At 46.9% G+C, this 17,441-nt stretch overlaps 1 long non-coding RNA gene across 1 annotated transcript; it reads left to right on the top strand.

Moving 5' to 3' along the window:
- The first annotated feature begins 212 nt into the window (after positions 1 to 212).
- LOC147748947 (uncharacterized) lies at positions 213 to 9,899 on the top strand. The gene is made up of 4 exons (XR_015299734.1): positions 213 to 342; positions 988 to 1,132; positions 5,714 to 6,015; positions 8,860 to 9,899. It is a non-coding gene; the product is annotated as an uncharacterized LOC147748947 (long non-coding RNA).
- The last annotated feature ends 7,542 nt before the right edge of the window (positions 9,900 to 17,441 follow it).

Here is a 17,441-nt window from a genome sequence, read left to right as displayed (position 1 = left end):
ATATGTGACATACCGTTTTTTAATCTGGTTCTTGTATCATCAGGGTTGTGTCAGGAATCACGATGTTCAGCGCCTGCCTAGCCAGTAACTACATTTCCCAGAAGGCAAGGAGAGGGGGAGCCGGGGTCTACAAGTAGACGCGACGCACACTCATCAGCGTACGTGATACTGAACTGTTATGGTTATTCGGCTCAACATGATGTCGGAGCCAACCCGGGAGAGAGCGTCCGGAGCCGTGAAGTCATTTGACACGGAGAGACGCTCTTTTTTGTCTGAAGCTCGGCTGTACCTGAGTTGGCCCTGGTAGGGCTGTATTCTGGATTCGGGGATTTTACACGGACGGTGAGTGCGCATTGGCACTAAGGCGTGGAACAGCGGTGAATAAACTGTGGCGCCCCGTAGCATTTCTGGGTGCACAAACATTGGAAAGAGACAGCGGTGAAGAAACCGCAAGGTCTCTTACGAAAACTCTTAAAGGCATTTTGGACTACGGCCACTGCTGGTTAAGTAGGATGGTGTTAGCCCTTTTTCTGGAATACTTAATTAACTTTATTTTGTTGGGAACAGCGTTTTCATTTCTTTCTAGATATTTGCAGTCCATGTGGCCCACGGACAGAGTGAGACACTTTTAGCAATTTTTCACAAGGTTCTTGTATTCATTGACTTCTTTTGAAGAGAGACATTGGCATTTTTGTTTTCACCTTTACAGCCCTTACAGAACTGGTGAGCAGGAGGGAATCCTAACTTTGGGTGTGCTAGGCACATGGTCATAGCTGTGCTGGAGTACGGATGGGGTATGAGTGTGGTCTCATGTATTGTGCTCTGTTTTGTAGGATTATCCACCAAATGGGACTGGTTGTTCTCAGAGGCTAAACGCAGGCATGCAAGAGTACTCCTTTAGATACTGTATTTATGCCCCATTAGTGAGACTTTATGAGAGTAGCATTATGTGTATGTATATTTGATCTGTGTTACCTTTTCTTATAGGTTCTCCTCCCGGCTGTTCCCAACCCTTCCTTTCCCTCACTTGATCGCTCTAATACTCCGTAACTTTCAGTTGGAGTTTGGGGATGTCAAGGGGTGGACCCCTTATTGCATCGTCCGGACCCTGAGGAGTACAAGATTCTGACAGGTGGGGTCCCAGGGTGATTATCAACTGTTGTGGAAGTGCATCCGGATGTTGATTTATGCATATGTTCTGAATGTTTCCTGGTTTTTTTATATGTAGCATAAGATGTTTTCCTCATTGTGACTGTTGTAAATAAATGTATCACTGAAAGTCACTTTGGAAGCAAATGCCTGAGGTCTGAAAATCTATTGATTTCCAAACCCCGCCACTTATTGCCCACTGCATTATATTATATGCTTTCTGAGCTTATTGAATGTTTTCCATTTGGACACACACCCACAAGGCTCTGACTGTAATTCTGTGTGTATGACTTCATGTTTCCTTGGTAGAGACCACTGTCTCCCATAACATATTGCTTACCCTGGGTCCCTCTTGACTTAAAGGGTTCCCTAGTTCCTTGTTCACTTGATTCTCTTTTCATGACCTTAGGACTCTGGGCACTTTCCCTCTGTAATGCAGTGTGAAAGCGCGTGCGCTCTTCCTACAAATGGTTTTGTAAGTGGTGCTTACCTGATTGCTTTAAGTGCTGTACCTGTGAGTACCCTGTAAAGAAGTATACCACATACCCAGTACTGGTACTGCACTGGCTATTAGTGGGGCTGCAGCACTGATTGTGCTACCCACAAGAATAGCTTTTCAAACAAGTCTCCAGGCCTGTGTACGTGCAGTTGCACTTATACTCAGATTGTTACTTTTAAACCATTAGCCAATGCTGAATGGGCCGTTCGCTACCACTAGGACACCATTAGGATAAGCCCTGAGGGTGGGGCAGGTGGTAGGGGAAAGGCAGGGCAGGTCAGGTGCACGTGTGTTCCCTGCCCAGGTAGTGAATAATCCCCATGTGGGTTTTCCCTAACCCGGAGATCTGCTCTTCCCATGGGTCAACATGGCGGAATTGCTGAACAACTTTTTTTTATTTCAAAATAATTTTATTGTTTTTATATTTTTAAGCACAAAATAAATAAAAGACAGGACAAAGAAGTGCAGGTACATCAAGTCATCCATTTCACCATTGCTAGAGGACATTGAAAGTTGTTTCAGGCGGTACATTGTAGTCGAATAATTGCAATGAATAGCAAATTAGTAAGGGTGCATAGTAGATAGTAATCAAGCCATAGTGTCCAAGTCATCAAGAAATCAGCATATTTAACACTGGTAGATCAGTGGCAGATAAATTAGCTTGAATTATGCATTTCTCCATAATTTTTCTTGTTGTCATATTATCATAGTTGTTATTGATAATCCTTTTTCTAGCATGGAACGAGTCAAGAGAGATAGAGAGACAAAAGTAAAAGGGTAGAGGGGAGAACAGATAGGCAGAGAGTAGTAGTGGTACGAAAGGAGTGAGAGTAAGAAGAGAGAAGCTAGAAGCTAGAGCTCTGGTCAAAAGGATAAGACTAAAAGTGGTGCACGCTACTTTCAAAAGGGAACCTTGATTTAATCCCAGTTGGTAGGGTTCGTAAGTAGTGGGGGCTGTGAGGTGGCGCGATATAGGCGCCTCTGGGTCTGGTCACTTTGGCTGGATTAAAGACTTTAGATGTAGAGCCAAGCGCTTTCCAAAGCTTCCTATGTCTGGATTTCCAAGGAGAGGTGTTTAAAGCAGTATTGTCTGCCCCTCTTAAAAAAGCTAGCCACTCTTGCCATTTTTTAAATGAGATTTTTCCAAAACTCTTCTAATTACACACTATTATTTTACACACAAGTGTAAGCATTAAGTCAAGCAGAAAGCGGTCATCCTCTCCTGTCAGATCATGATCCAAAAAGCCTACTAGTATCAAATCAAATCGAAATTACTTTATTTGGATACTTGATAAAGCATTCCAAAAAAACAAAGTTCATAGTTTATACAGTTTAAAAATAAAAAGATACAGTTAATGATGCAGTCAGATTATATCATAATTGATTTATGAAATCCAAAAACAGTTTTAAAAAAGGCAGTAATAGAGGAAATTATGAATTCACAGTCCAGAAATTGCAGTGCCAAATATGCAGGGCGGCATTGCCTCAATCCTAGTTTTTTTAAGCACAGGCATAATCCATCTTTTTCTAGGGCTAAAATAAAAATTTGCAGAAAAACAGAATGTGTATAGAGGATTGTGCGGAAAGATCATTGCACGGGCATTTACTTAACATCGTCGACCAGTCATTCAGTTCTGGAAAACTTAATGACCTAAAGATGATCTTTAACCTGAAGCGTGTCAGCAGAAATCTCACGTAGACACTAGTGACCATCAAGATATATGGCTGGGTGTGCTCAAAGGCCAAAGTAAGGTGGTGGGATTGAAACGTAGACTTATCCATTTAAATCATGGCTCTATTTTCACACAGATATCTCTTACAACCAGCTTTTAGGTCCTTTCTGGAGACACTGCATATGGTGTTCGGATCGTTGAAGTATTCCGGATGGCCTAACTCGCCTAAGAAAGATTTGACATATTCTAACCATCTCATGCTTTTTACTCCATCAAGGCCCATCGCGTCTTTTAAAATGAGGCGATTAAAAGCGGACTCTTCTGTGGTCCAAACCCTGTGCCAGAGGGGGACAGGCTAGGGTAGACCTAGTTCAGCGTGACAGATAAAATTAGACTTGCTTTAAGATACGGACAGAAGGTATTTAAGAAACATTTTCAGCCATTTGTAGTGAATTAACGTTAGAAAAGCCCCAAATTCCTGCCCAATAGGTGGCAACCGCAATACATTTGGCCTTATATATGTGCAGTAGTTCCCTTCGAGGGCGTTTTCCGATTTTTCAGCTAAAATTAACTAGAGCCATTAGTGACTTACTAAACAGTAGCCTTATGGATTTACCAGCACTTGTCCAGGTTCCTGTTGGTTCGAATAAAAGCCCTAGGTAAGAGAGTGTTTTGGTGCGCTCAATTACCTTATTGTTAATAAAGATGGTGTTACTCTTTTTGTTGGATCCATTGCCACAATTCATAACAAAAGTTTTTTAGCAATTGATGGTAAGACCCAATTTAAACAGGACGTTTTTCACTTTTGCCCGATTTTTTCACTTGGGCAAAAGCGCTCCCCTGTCCAAGGGACTCCAGTTTGTCCAAGCATTTGGTCAGACTGACTTCAATCTTACCAAATCTTAACAACAGGTTGATTAAACTATCCCTAGGGTATGTTTCTAGGCCTCCAGCTTGTCTTTTAAGTTACCCACCATACTCTGTAAACGCGCATTTGAAGTTAGTAATGATTTTTCCCAATTCTCAGATTTTTGGGGCTTAACTTTTGCAGAGGCCTTTTTACATAGTTTATATGGGAGTTTACTTGGCTTTAAGCATGATATGTCAGGAATGGGAGGGTACGTATCGGGGTTTCTGGCGCGCTTTGTTGGCGGTTGTATTTCGCGGTCACTATTATGTTCACATCCGGATATATCATCAGAGATGTTAACCACTCAGCCATTTAAAACCGGGGCACTTCCATGAGTGCCTTCTGGGTTAAAAGAACCAGCATCCCCTGAGGCACCCCCCTCCATGACTGGATTTAAGGCCTCTTCAACAGTTATAATCTGTCGTTCTATGTCCCCCACTGCACCCATTAAATAAGTCAATAAGGACTGGCGAGAATGCTCTCCTGATTTAACTGGCTTTTTGTTGTGGTTGATTACTAGTTTTCTCTTCCCCATATTCGACCAGATAAATAACAAGGCAAAAGAATACCAGGAAAATAAATATTAAAAGGTAAAATAGGTTTGGTATACACCTGATGTGAGCAAACTTAGACCTATGGTCCATAAGTTCATAAGGTTACGAACAGTCAATGTGCAATGCCTTACTTCTTGCTTAGTTCCTTCCTAGCAATCTGCAGTAAAAAGGATAGCAAGTACTGTTACAAATTCGGTAAAATTCAAAGTCAATGTCAATCCTGCAGTATTGTCCCAATGCTAATAAGTTCTATTCTGCCCCTAGGCACAGTACCTTGAATACGATAGAAGAAAGAGTTATGGCCCAGCCCAGCTTTGATCGATCTAGGATGGGCTAAGACGGCGCTGTTCTCAAGCCTTTCCATGGGCCGTCCTCAAGGTACAAGGTGCTTCCGTGCGAGGCAGGGACTCGGGCAAAAGTACACACTGCTGGATTCCTTGATCTGCGGTCTCCCCGTGTAAATTCACTTTTTGGAGAGGGATATTGCGGCAAACAACCAAGAGCCGTGGCCCAGCCCAGCCTTTTCCGGGCGATGATGAGCAAGGGCGGGCCTGCCCTTGGCCCGGGCGAGCCCGCGCACATCCCGCGCCGCGGGAACCCTGCCGTTGCTTTATGCGCCTGAATTGGCGCGAAGATGATGCTCCAACCGCGAGACCGCACTGCCCCCGGGGACTTGCAGTCCTGTCCATTGGCGAACTGTGGTGTTGTGTGGCGGCCAAAATGCGGGGCGAAATGCAGGGCAGGACAGTGAAGGCTGCACTTGCAGCGTTGCAATAAGGCGGCAGGAAATCAGGAAATCAGGGCGTAGTATATATGGTAGCTCTTTAACCGGTGAGATGTTGAATGTCTATATCAGGATTTAACCCCATCTGACCCAGTGGAAAACACAAGAGACTTGCCTGTGTTAAATCCTTCTGCTTGTCCACAGCTCACAGACAGAGACAGTGCCGAACCCGGAACAAACGACATCCCCGGCTTCTGGCCCTTTAACTCTGAGGCCGGCCCGCTACCAAAACCCGCCCTGAGGACGTTAGGCCAGAGGATTCACCCGATTGAAGGAGGCGGCCGCCCCATCAGGAAGTCGGCGACGGGAACCAGGAAGACGCTGGTGATCCACGCTGGATGGAAGAATCTCCGGAGAGGACCTCCCACGCTGCTGGTACCATTCCCGACCTGAAGCGGACGAGCCAGGAGGCTTTCCCCACGCAGCGCCCAGCCACGTACCCAGAGGTAGGTGGCTCAGACAGGTGCGTGACCTGCTCCGGGGCTCCGGGGGTAGGGTGGAGAAATCCCCGCTGGGTGGTAATTGAGCAGGGCGGGCTCCTTCCTGTAACGTAACGGGCTCTGCACATAATCCCGTTCCTGGTGTTGGTGTCCCTCGCCCCCACAACCCACAGAAAGCGGTCATCCCTCACATCCCCCTCCCTGAAACTTTAAAGACTGCGGCCTGCCAGTAAGGCTTTGTTTTGTCTTTCTTTATTTTTCACGCCCGACTGAGCGGAGGAGTCCGTGTAAAGCATGGGTACTCACAAACTTTCTCTCAGGGGCCAAATTTACAGTGTGGTTTGTGGCCGAGGGCCGCACTGTTGGGGGCGGGGGCAGAGGGGGAGAGAGCGGCACTAAAGCAAAATGAAAACTTGTGACCATGAGGTTGCACACAGGTCCCTGCAGCAGATGCCTTCATCCACTGAGCTACCAGACCCAGCATACATACATCTCTCTCCCTCCTGCCCTCCCTCTCCATCTCTCTCTCCCTCCTGCCCTCCCTCTCCACCTCTCTCTCTCTCCTGCCCTCCCTCTCCATCTCTCTCCATCCTGCCCTCACTCTCCATCCTGCCCACCCTCTCCCTCCAACCCTCCCTCTCCCTCCTGCCCTCCCTCTCCATCCTGCCCTCGCTCTCCCTCCCTCCCTCTCCCTCCTGCCCTCCCTCTCCCTCCTGCCCTCCCTCCTGCCCTCCCTCCTGCCCTCCCTCTCTCTTCTGGCCTCTCTCTCCCTCCTGCCCTCCCTCTCCCTCTCCATCTCTCTCTCCCTCCTGCCCTCCCTCTCCATCTCTCTCTGCCTCCTGCCCTCCCTCTCCCTCTTGCCCTCTCTCCCTCCTGCCCTCTCTCTCCCTCCTACCCTCCCTCCCCCTCTCCATCTCTCTCTCCCTCCTGCCCTCCCTCTCCATCTCTCTCTCTCCCCCCTGCCCTCTCTCTCCCTCCTGCCTTCTCTCCCTCCTGCCCTCCCTCTACCTCCTGCCCTCCCTCTTCCTCCTGCCCTCTCTCTCCCTCCTACCCTCTCACTCCCTCTCCATCTCTCTCCCTCCTGCCCCCCTCTCCATCTCTCTCTCCCTCCCTCCCTCCCTCTTCCTCCTGCCCTCTCTCCCTCCTGCCCTCTCTCTCCTTCCTGCCCTCTCTCTCCTTCTCTCTCCCTCTCCCTATCCATCTCTCTCTCCCTCTCCCTCTCTCTCTCCCTCCTGCCCTCCCTCTCTCTTCTGCCCTCCCTCTCCCTCCTGCCCTCTCTCCCTCCTGCCCTCTCTCTCCCTCTCCATCCCTCTCTCCCTCCTGCCCTCCCTCTGCATCTCTCTCTCTCTCTCTCTCTCTCTCCCTCCTGCCCTCTCTCTCCCTCCTGCCCTCCCTCTCCCTCCTGCCCTCCCTCTCCCTCCTGCCCTCCCTCTCAATCGCCCCCCCTCCTGCCCTCCTTCTCCATCTCTCTCCATCCTGCCCTCCCTCACCCTTCTGCCCTCCCTCTCCATCCTGCCCTCCCTCTCCCTCCTGCTCTCCCTCTCCCTTCTGGCCTCTCTCTCCCTCCTGCACTCCCTCTCCCTCCTGCCCTCCCTCTCCCTCCTGCCCTCCCTCTCAATCGCCCCCCCTCCTGCCCTCCTTCTCCATCCCTCTCCCTTCTGCCCTCCCTCTCCCTTCTGCCCTCCCTCTCCATCCTGCCCTCCCTCTCCCTCCTGCTCTCCCTCTCCCTTCTGGCCTCTCTCTCCCTCCTGCGCTCCCTCTCCCTCCTGCCCTCTCTCTTCCTCTCCATCTCTCTCTCCCTCCTGCCCTCCTGCCCTCCCTCTTGCCATCTCTCTCCCTCCTGCCCTCTCTCTCCCTCTCCATCTCTCTCCCTCCTGCCCTCCCTCTCCATCCTGCCCTCTCTCTCCCTCCTACCCTCCCTCCCCCTCTCCATCTCTCTCTCCCTCCTGCCCTCCCTCTCCATCTCTCTCTCCCTCCTGCCCTCTCTCTCCCTCCTGTCCACCCTCGCCCTCCTGCCCTCCTGCCCTCCATCTCTCTCTCCCTCCTGCCCTCCCTCTCCCTCCTGCCCTCCCTCTCCATCTCTCTCTCCCTCCTGCCCTCCCTCTCCCGCCCTCCCTCTCCCTCTCCCTCTCCCTCCTGCCTTCTCTCTCCCTACTACCCTCTCTCTCCATCTCTCTCTCCCTCCTACCCTCTCTCTCCCTCTCCATCTCTCTCTACCTCCTGCCCTCCCTCTCCCTCCTGCCCTCTCTCTCCCTCCTGTCCTCTCCCTCCCTCTCCATCTCTCTCCCCCTCCTGCCCTCCCTCTGCATCTCTCTCTCCCTCCTGCCCTCTCTCTCCCTGCTGCCCTCTCTCACCATCCTGCCCTCTCTCTCCCTCCTGCCCTCCCTCTCCCTCTCTCTCTCTCCCTCCTGCCCTCCCTCTCCCTCCCCCTCTGTCATCTCACTGTGTGTGTGTCTGTCTGTGTCAGCCTTCAGCCCGGACTGAGACAGCTTCCTCAGCGCGCACACACAGACAGCCGCACCAAAGTACTTGGCAGGTCTTTAAAAGACCATTTACATGTTTTTGAGGCTTTGTTGTAGCGCCCCTGAATCTCCACTCTGACAATCACCGCTCGTTCGGCCCCACAGAGCAGAGGCTTTGTCGTATTTCACCTCTTAGCGCCCCTGCATCTCCACTCTGCTCTGTGGGGGCCGGGGGAGAAGTGATTGTCAGAGTGGAGATGCAGGGGCGCTAAGGGGTGAAATACAACAAAGCCTCTGCTCTGTGGGGGCCGGGGGAGCAGTGATTATCCGTCTCTGAGTCAAGCGCTGCTGCGGCGGTGTTTGCTAACACTAATAATTATTTTTTTAGCACAGGTACGATTGTCTGCAAGGTTCGCGGGCCGCCAAGGAAGGCTTGCCGGGCCTCCACCGGCCCGCGGGCCGTACTATGAGTACCTCTGGTGTAGAGAAACCCGACCCTCGACCCCGCCAGAGGCTAATTCCCAGGAGAAGAATTACAGAACCGAAGGAGACTTCTGTTACACCTTCCATTTCTTTTTTACTTTTCCCCAAATAACTTGTAAAACAATAAAACTCGGTACTCACTCTAAACTCTTGTCTCCCAGCCTTAATTGTCCTTCAACACATGGTGGAGAATGCCGGCATAAGGCTCCATTGAACTAAAAACCACAAATGGAGGTTCTCATACAACATTTAGTAGAGGGTCAAAAGAAGCTCGAATGGGCAGTAGAGAAACAGCTGTCCAGTGCCCAAGCGGATAGCGATGCCTTCAGGGATCAGATGAGGGCTCAGTTGGATACCTTATTACGAGTGGCCGAAGAATCCCCCTCTTCCTGCATGGCCCAGAAAATAACCCGTAGCTCCACAGCTGCACCTACGGTTTCATTGCAGAAATACATCCCGGGTGAAGATCCAGATGCCTTTTGAGAGGGCCACAAGGGCTTCAGGATGGCCGGTGGCAAAATGGCCATTTTTTCTGTCACCTCTCCTGACAGGGGAAGCCTAAGCTGCCTATCAGGTGGCCAATGCGGGAGGAGTCACCTCATATGAGGAAGTAAAAGCTGTGATCCTTGACCACTTGGGGATGGATGCGGAAGCTTCCCGTCTACGCTTCCGCCGAGAAAAGGGGTTTCCCGGTGATAATCCGTAAACATTGTACTTTAAATTAAAGCTTGCAGCCGAGAAATGGCTGCGACCGAATGAACAATCTAAAGAAGAGATCATGAGTGCCATAGTGTTGGAGCAGTTCCTAGACGCCCTTTCCTATGCCACCCAAAGATGGCTAAGGCTGCATGCATAGTTAAGAAAAAGGGGTAACCCTGTGTCCCTCAGAACCTGGGTATTTGTGATTTAAATGAAAAGCGGTTCTGTTGGGTCGGACCAATTACTTTTGGGAACATTCATTAATGAAAACAAAGACTCTCTGATACCAGTCCAACAATTAGAGAAATAAATGCTCAAAAACTTTAACTTTAAGTCATGTAATAAATCAGTTGTATTAAAAGATTTTCAAACATTTGGTATCTGAATTGTAATCATTCTTTGATAACATTTAATGCTTGTGGTGACTGTCAAATATAAAGTGACTTTCAGTGAAAGGAGTTCAGTGAATGGCAAAATATGCAGTGCAATTTATGTACAGGTATATACAGATATCTTCATTGGCCAGATAGTGCTTTTTAACCAAGGATTCCTAGAGTTCCTATCCGGATCTTGGTCTTTCTGGGCCTATGATGTTCGTCGACGTTTCGACCCTAGTGCGCCCCGATTGGTGGTCACGGCGGGTCTTTATCAAGACAGAAGAAGGACAGTCTAAAAATTAACGGAGACTGTGTATCAGAGAGAGAGTATGGTTTGCTGTGTCAACTTGCAACCATTTGGATTAATAAATTGAGGTACTCACTTAGGGGTCAGACCGGGCGGGTTCAGCCTGAGAACGATGTGGCAAAAATGCCAGTCAACTCTGTTGAGCAAGAACACAGTGTTAGCAATCTGTGTCATGGGCGGGTGGGGGGGTTGGGGTGAGGGGTGTGTGGAGGTGAGACTCAATCAAGCATTCCAAGTGAGGTCCTGGAACTACGTAATGTGCACGAATTGGGCGTGGTGTGGTAATCTGGTGGGATGCCAGTGGGGTGCATGACTTAAACCGGTGAGGTAAAGTTACGATTTTAAATAATAGCCGCGAATCTCGCGAAATCTCGCGAAATCGCGGTAAAATCAGCGGAGACGAATTTTCAGCCAAGCAAGGGTTACAGCAGCAGGTGCAAAAGTTGAACCTAATTTCTTTGTAACCTTTTACAAAAGGGTTACAAACAAATTAACTTCAACTTGGACACCTGCTGCTAATTGCTTCCTGGCACCTCGTTGCCTACTTGCAACTATTCTCTGACCCTGCTCTGACCCTTGAAGCAGGGTCAGAGAATAGTTACAAGTAGGCAACGAGGCACCTGTCCAAGGAATTAAACCTCATCAGAAAGCACTTACAGATATAAAAAACAGGAAGAAGGGAGAGGATGGCAAATACACCCATTTTGAGTTGTCAGGAGGGGTTAAACTAAAAGAGACCTTTACAGCACAATTTTCATATGCATTTTGCTAAAAATAAAAAGCTGTATGTTCTGTAGGGGCAACTCAGGAATCTGGCCCTTCAGAGATCCGGCCTCTCTTTCTTTCTCTCGTTCTCTCTCTCCCTCTCTCTTTCCTTCTCTTTCTCTCTATCTATCTATCTATCTATCTCTCTCTCCCTCTCCCATAAACGACTGCATGGGTAACTTCGCTATGCAAGCGGCTCGCGAAGACGCAAAAAGCCCCGCGAACACGCAAAAAACCCCGCGAACACGCAAAAAACAAAAATTCGCACAAATTCGCGAATTTTGCGGATCGCGAATTTGCAAATCCGCAAATTCACAGATCGCGAATTCGCAAAATTCGCCCATGCTTAGTGGTGATTGAAAAGCTTGAGCATGTCAATTCAGTGATCTGCCTAGAATTTAAAGGGTGTACTTATAAATGTTGACTTGACTTTAGATGGCCAATAATACAAAACATATCGAAAAATGAATTAAAAAGCATGAGACTCTAATTGAGCAATACCCTTTAAAAGGGTTCTAGGCAGATCTCTGATATATCCGGTACTCATCTATACCCAATACAGCAAAATAAATGCATATTTTTTCAATTAAGAGTTTAACATTGCAGTAAGACCATTTCGATATTCTACACATGTATGAACAGAGCTATTTTACACACTAGACAGACTAAAATGACAGCCTATACACAGTGCTAGTCCTATCAGTGATCCTATTACTAAATGGACAGCAGTCACAACTTTCACAACACATTAGACCAATTTTATATATCCTACTGACTGTACATACCCTGTGTCCAGTAAAAATATTGTGTGCAAAAAAGTAGACTGAAAAACATCGCTGTAAAAAATATTGTCGACCGCAAAAACTAGAATGAAAATAAACAGTGGCCTAAAACATAGTAAAATGTCATACATTATAAAGCAAACACGAGTGTACTGGGATCAGGGGTAAGGAGCATCCTCCTAAAGCAGACAGGAGCATTTAAAATGAGGTGGGGTAAAGGGGCGGGAGACTAGCAATGCATCTTAATAATTCAAGTAAAGTTAGCGTTAAGGGATAGTTAGGGGATTTTAGAGTAGCACTAAGGGGTAGTAGAGGGCTAATATGAATTAGAGTAGTACTTTTTTAAGCATGAAGAAAGGATAGAATTAATGGGCAGTTTGGGGTTTAAAGGCTTTAGGGGTGGGAAGCATTAAGGGATAGTCAGGCCACAGTTAAATAAATGAAAGAGTATAAAATAATAAAAGATTTAAAAATCAATATTTTTGGAATTTTCATAGTTCATAAAGAAAAACAAAAAATTATTCCTTTGAACTTTTAACTCACCACAAACTCATGCTCTCTGAACTGTTCTGCTAGGATAAACCAACAGGCCTCCACACCTAAAGACTACACTGTTGGCACACATATACAGCGAAATGTGGACGTTTGCCGTAAATAGAGAACCATGTCCTACCTTGTGGCCTGAGATTAAGGACCACAAAGCTGAGTTTCGATCAATGTCCTGTTGCAACAGAGTCGGAAGCACCACGTGTCCTCTTTTGATATCTCTCAGTACTGATCTTGAATGTGATTATATCACTACCAGTTTTAACTCCAATTTTTCATGTGCTAAAAGATTTAAAACAAGAATTATTACCAGCAATTACATTGCATTCATGTAATGTTTCAAGCAAATGTGCTTCCTGTACAATACTGTTTTACACAAAACAAATAAAAATAATAAATTCAGGTGGTTTTTAATGGAATGTGCATGAGTGCAAGTGAGCTCCTGGGTCTCTGCAAGCATGGTGATGTGTGCAATTTTGTATAGAGTTGCATGTTTCTGCAAAGAAGTGCATGCCCATGTTTAAACATGAATCTATGTGAACGAAGGTGTGTGTATGTTTGAGTATGTGTGCATTGCACTGAGCACCTGTGCCGCTGGCACGAACTCTAGAATCCTGTTGAAGTAGTGAGCAGAGGTATGGGAACACCTTATGTGACTAGAGGAGGGATGGTGAGTTAAGGTTTTACACCTGCAACATTCAGGGGGCTAGAGAGTCAGGGGACAGATAAGCCAGTGATCATTTCCAGCAACTGGATCCCAAGGTTGAAAACTTTCAGCACCGAGGCCACTGCCCCCTCTAAGCAGCCTATAGTCCATCCCCTTTCTGGAAAACAACAGTTGGCATAGGGCGACCCCTTGGATCTCCGTGGAGCACTGTCTGCCAGACGGGTCTGGATTTTTTTATTTGTTTATGACTTGCACTAACTAAAGAAAGTGTTTTACACAGTGGGAAAGCAGCCAGTTTGGCAAGAGATTGGTGAATATTATTTTCCAGGCAGTGCTGAAATTTGATTGTGCCAAGAAAATAAGTGGGACAGACTGCATGCTTTCCACAACCACGATGCACTTACTGCCAGCGTGCTTGCTGCTTAAATGCAGCTACTCAGAAAGCATACAAGGTGGTTAGGTCCCAGGTGTGCTATAGCTTGAATGAATAAAGCATTCTAGTGTGGTGATGCAGATACCAGCACTAGTCTGACCACTAATGAGTGGTACTTGACAGGACTACAAATGTGAAAAGTGAACGCTCTTCAAAATTAAAAAAAAGTGTATCTTTTTAACATTTGAAAGCTTTGACATTATCAAGTCAAATTATAGCACCGCACTAAGACTTCATTAAACATAAATAGCTGCATAACCGCCTGTAGTGTGCCTGGAGCCAGAGAAGAAAGGGCAAAGGCCTTTTGAGGATCAAAGACAGCCGTCTTTTGTTGTCTCCCCCACTTCAAAGACACATTTTGGTATTAGTACTGGACCTGTGACATCCCCAAATTTGTTCACTTTGGGGTCTGGAGGAGGCTCTGCAACTATGAGGTATCTGCTGCTAGGAAGGACTGCCCCTTTGTCACTTGCTTTGCTGTAGTTTCCTTCTACCTGCTGATTGCTGTATGCCAGGAGTGACTGCCTAAGCACTCTGCTGTGTTGGCCTGCTCCCTACTACCTCTGCAATGAGGGACAACTGGGCCTCTATATCCTAAAAGTTCCCAAGAACTTGTTGGCTTTCCTCCTGTTATGGAAGAATCAGAGCTATTTGTATGTTATTGGGCCACCAGACATACTCACATAGTCTAGCGCCTGCTGTGTTGGCGCCCGGTCACCTTTTGCTTCTAATCGTACTCGAGATTGCTGTTTTTGAAGATACCCCAGCGGTGTAGACCTTTACCCTCAGTTAGCGCCGGGAGCACCGAGTGGCAAGAGTGCATTCTGATTGCCTAGCAACACAACAATCTGAGCTCGCCCTCTCCAGACTGTGGCTAAACACCAGTCCTGCCTGCCTCTGTACCTCTTATCAACATGAGCTCCATGTGTGAGGCCCACCAACACAGCAGTATGGGGCTATCAGACCTGCCTGTGCTCCTGTGGCCATGCCAGAGCCCAACTCCTCTTCCTACCACCTGGACCCTGTGTGCGAGACTGCCGACAACCAGAGCAGTGACTCCAAGCCCCAGGTACTGTCCCAAAGGCCCATGCCGGCTGACTTCAACCCCCACTGCAATGAAGACCTATCCGAGGCAGAGGGGGAGGCGGCCGGTGGGCTCATTTGTGGAATACTGTAACTCCCTTAAAGGTTCCTGAGCATTCTGATGCCACAGGCTAATGAGCTATTAACGTTACTACTGGCATAGCTCTTGATAGACTGATTAGATTGTTGTCCTTTAGGCCTGGTTTTAATTACATAAAGATGGCCTTTTTTCTACAACTAGTGTGGAGTTTTTTGCATTGTCTTTCAATGTGTTACTTTACTATGTGTTCCACAAAATACTTTACACATTGCCTCTTTGATAAGCCTCCTCTGCGCCAAGCTACCAGACGAGGAGCACCGGAGACTGACAAACACACAATATTGCAACTGCTAAACTAAAAGAAAACAATGGTATCAGGGACAGCCTAGTACAAGAAGATAAGAAGTTAAACTGCAGTTGTGTTGAAGGAGTCACTTAAACACAATCCTAATTCATAAACTTTAATGCTGCAAATCCAATCAATGCCGGCAATTAATTAAGATGTATTCAGTGGGTCCCTTTGGAAAATTATTTGGCTTGTACATACACTGAGCATGGGTGGGCAAGCAGAAGAAGATCCTTGCCCTGCTTTGTTGACATTTAATTAGTGTTGCTTTCACCACATCTGCCCCAGCAAGAGTGTGATCAATTGTTGGTGTAGATTTAATGTAGTCACATCACACCTCAATATAAAACCACACAGTCCGGGGGAAGAGGGTTAGGGTTTGATGAATGGATGGGAAGGGGGGTTTGGGGAAAGGTTTGACAAAGAAAAACAGTACGCATGGAGACAACAAAAGAAAAACGATGATTGATGATCCACTATCCAATAAATCTATGAACTAAATGTAGAAAAAGGAAATGCATGCATGATGAAGATAACTTGATGGTTAATAATGAGTAGTACTTAACTCCTACTACACAATTCGACAGTACAAGAAAGTATTATTATATGAGATTTGCCTTGGCTGTATGCCCTCAGAGAATCCCTAATTACCTGCTGTAACGGGCTGAAAGCTAGCAAAGAAAATTAAAAAATAGCTGTAGAGAGCAAATAGCAAACAAAGTCACACAGTCGTAAAATGAATGAAGAGAAAAAAGGAATCAAATTATTAAAAATACGTAAATGATACTAAAGTTACTGTATTATTCAGGTCCAAATGTGTAGTTGTATCTCGTCATTCATCTTGGTCCTCCCTTCCATGGACACTCTGAACATCATTCTTGGGTGCCACTGGCTGGCTGATGAGGATTGGTAAGGTAAGTGTGAGTTGTTGCTCCAAGTATAATAGTACTGGATAAAAGGCCGGCTTGTAAGTGTTGATGGAAAAACAAAAGGGGTATTGAAAAATAAATGAATGAAAAAAAAGCAATTAAGGTGCAGTGCAAAAAGACAAGACTCTTGAGCGAGAAGACTTTCAGACAGAGGTGGCTTGGATACATTGTGTCTACTCTACTAGTAACACAGCATTAATCTAGAAGAACAACAAGATAGGAGCCAGCACAGAACAGGCCCACAGCACTGGGACGTGAGTCCGCGACCCAAACTCCATTTACTTTAATTTTTGACAGAGCCAGATAAAAGGCATGTACAGCAACCTAGCATTTTCCAAATCAAGTGACTAAACCCTCTATTCCAGCCGTGATCTCCTTGATGGTAAACTCTATTGGCGAGCCCTGATGTGAGGTCTCGGGATGCTCTTCGCTGCTTCCTGTCTCGTAGTTATACAGTCCCTTGTAATGAGAAACCCACTGTTCTGGGAGGATATTGGATCCTATCTCCGGGGTGTTATTTTCCTGGAAAGTAGGTTGATTAATAATTCTCCAGAACCCGGCCATGTCCCTTTTTTCCCCCCGCTTCTCTTAGGTCTGCCCACGCTTCTCCCTGTAGGGCTAATTTCCTCCTCTTAATCTCCCTCTTGTATGTATTCCTACACACCATAATTTGTAGGGGGTCCCTTGGTTTATTTTTAAGGCTGCTTTTGAGCTCCCTCAGAGCCTTTGAGCAGTCTCTATCGAACCATCGTGGGTTACAGTGATTCCTTGTGGGCGTGCTGGTTTTTAATAACCCATCTATAAGGTCAGCAATCTGGCCAAATGCTTCTAGTAACCTCGGGCCTTGAACATCCAAATCTAAACAATTATCAATGGCGGGTTTGCCAGAGTCCATCAGGGATTTATAAAAGGTTTCCCCGTCTATTTTGGACCACCTTAGTCTCCTACCCTGGTCTGTTACCTTCTCCCTACTTGTACCTTGGTATCTACTTTTTGAGCCCGCCTGATACCACAACCCCAAAACAAGGGGGTTGTGATCACTAAAACTGCTCCATTCAATCCCTACACTAGTGACTCTGTTTGTTAAAAATCTGGAAACCAAGATATAATCAATGATAGATGAGCATCCTCTGCCCTTAAATGTAGGTGGGAGGGTGCCATCCCTCTGCACACTCATCATATTGATAGTGTGCTCTAGATCGTAATTAAGCCAGAGCTTACTAAAGGCTGACCCATCCGGCGTGTGGGAGAAGTGCGGCCCCTTCTCTACAGGGCAATGAGACCATTCAGCATCTGTTGGGACCAGTGCCGGGCATAGGTGACAGTTAAAGTCTCCCATGACCAGCAAAGCAGGTACCTGTCCCTTTTTCTGGGCTATAATTTCCTGACCCAGTCTGTCTTCCAACTCTCCTACAAATGAGGTGTGGACTCCCCCTGCCCCATTGTTGTAAATATTGAAAACAGTGAGTCTTAGCCCCTTCCCGGTAAGTCGTACTGCTTGTATAGCATGGGA

Source organism: Lissotriton vulgaris, chromosome 1_1, assembly GCF_964263255.1.
Source record: "Lissotriton vulgaris chromosome 1_1, aLisVul1.2, whole genome shotgun sequence".
In the NCBI taxonomy this organism is placed as follows: domain Eukaryota; kingdom Metazoa; phylum Chordata; class Amphibia; order Caudata; family Salamandridae; genus Lissotriton; species Lissotriton vulgaris.
The sequence above is the reverse complement of the archived record's forward strand: the minus strand, read 5'-3'. Positions and strand labels throughout refer to the sequence as shown.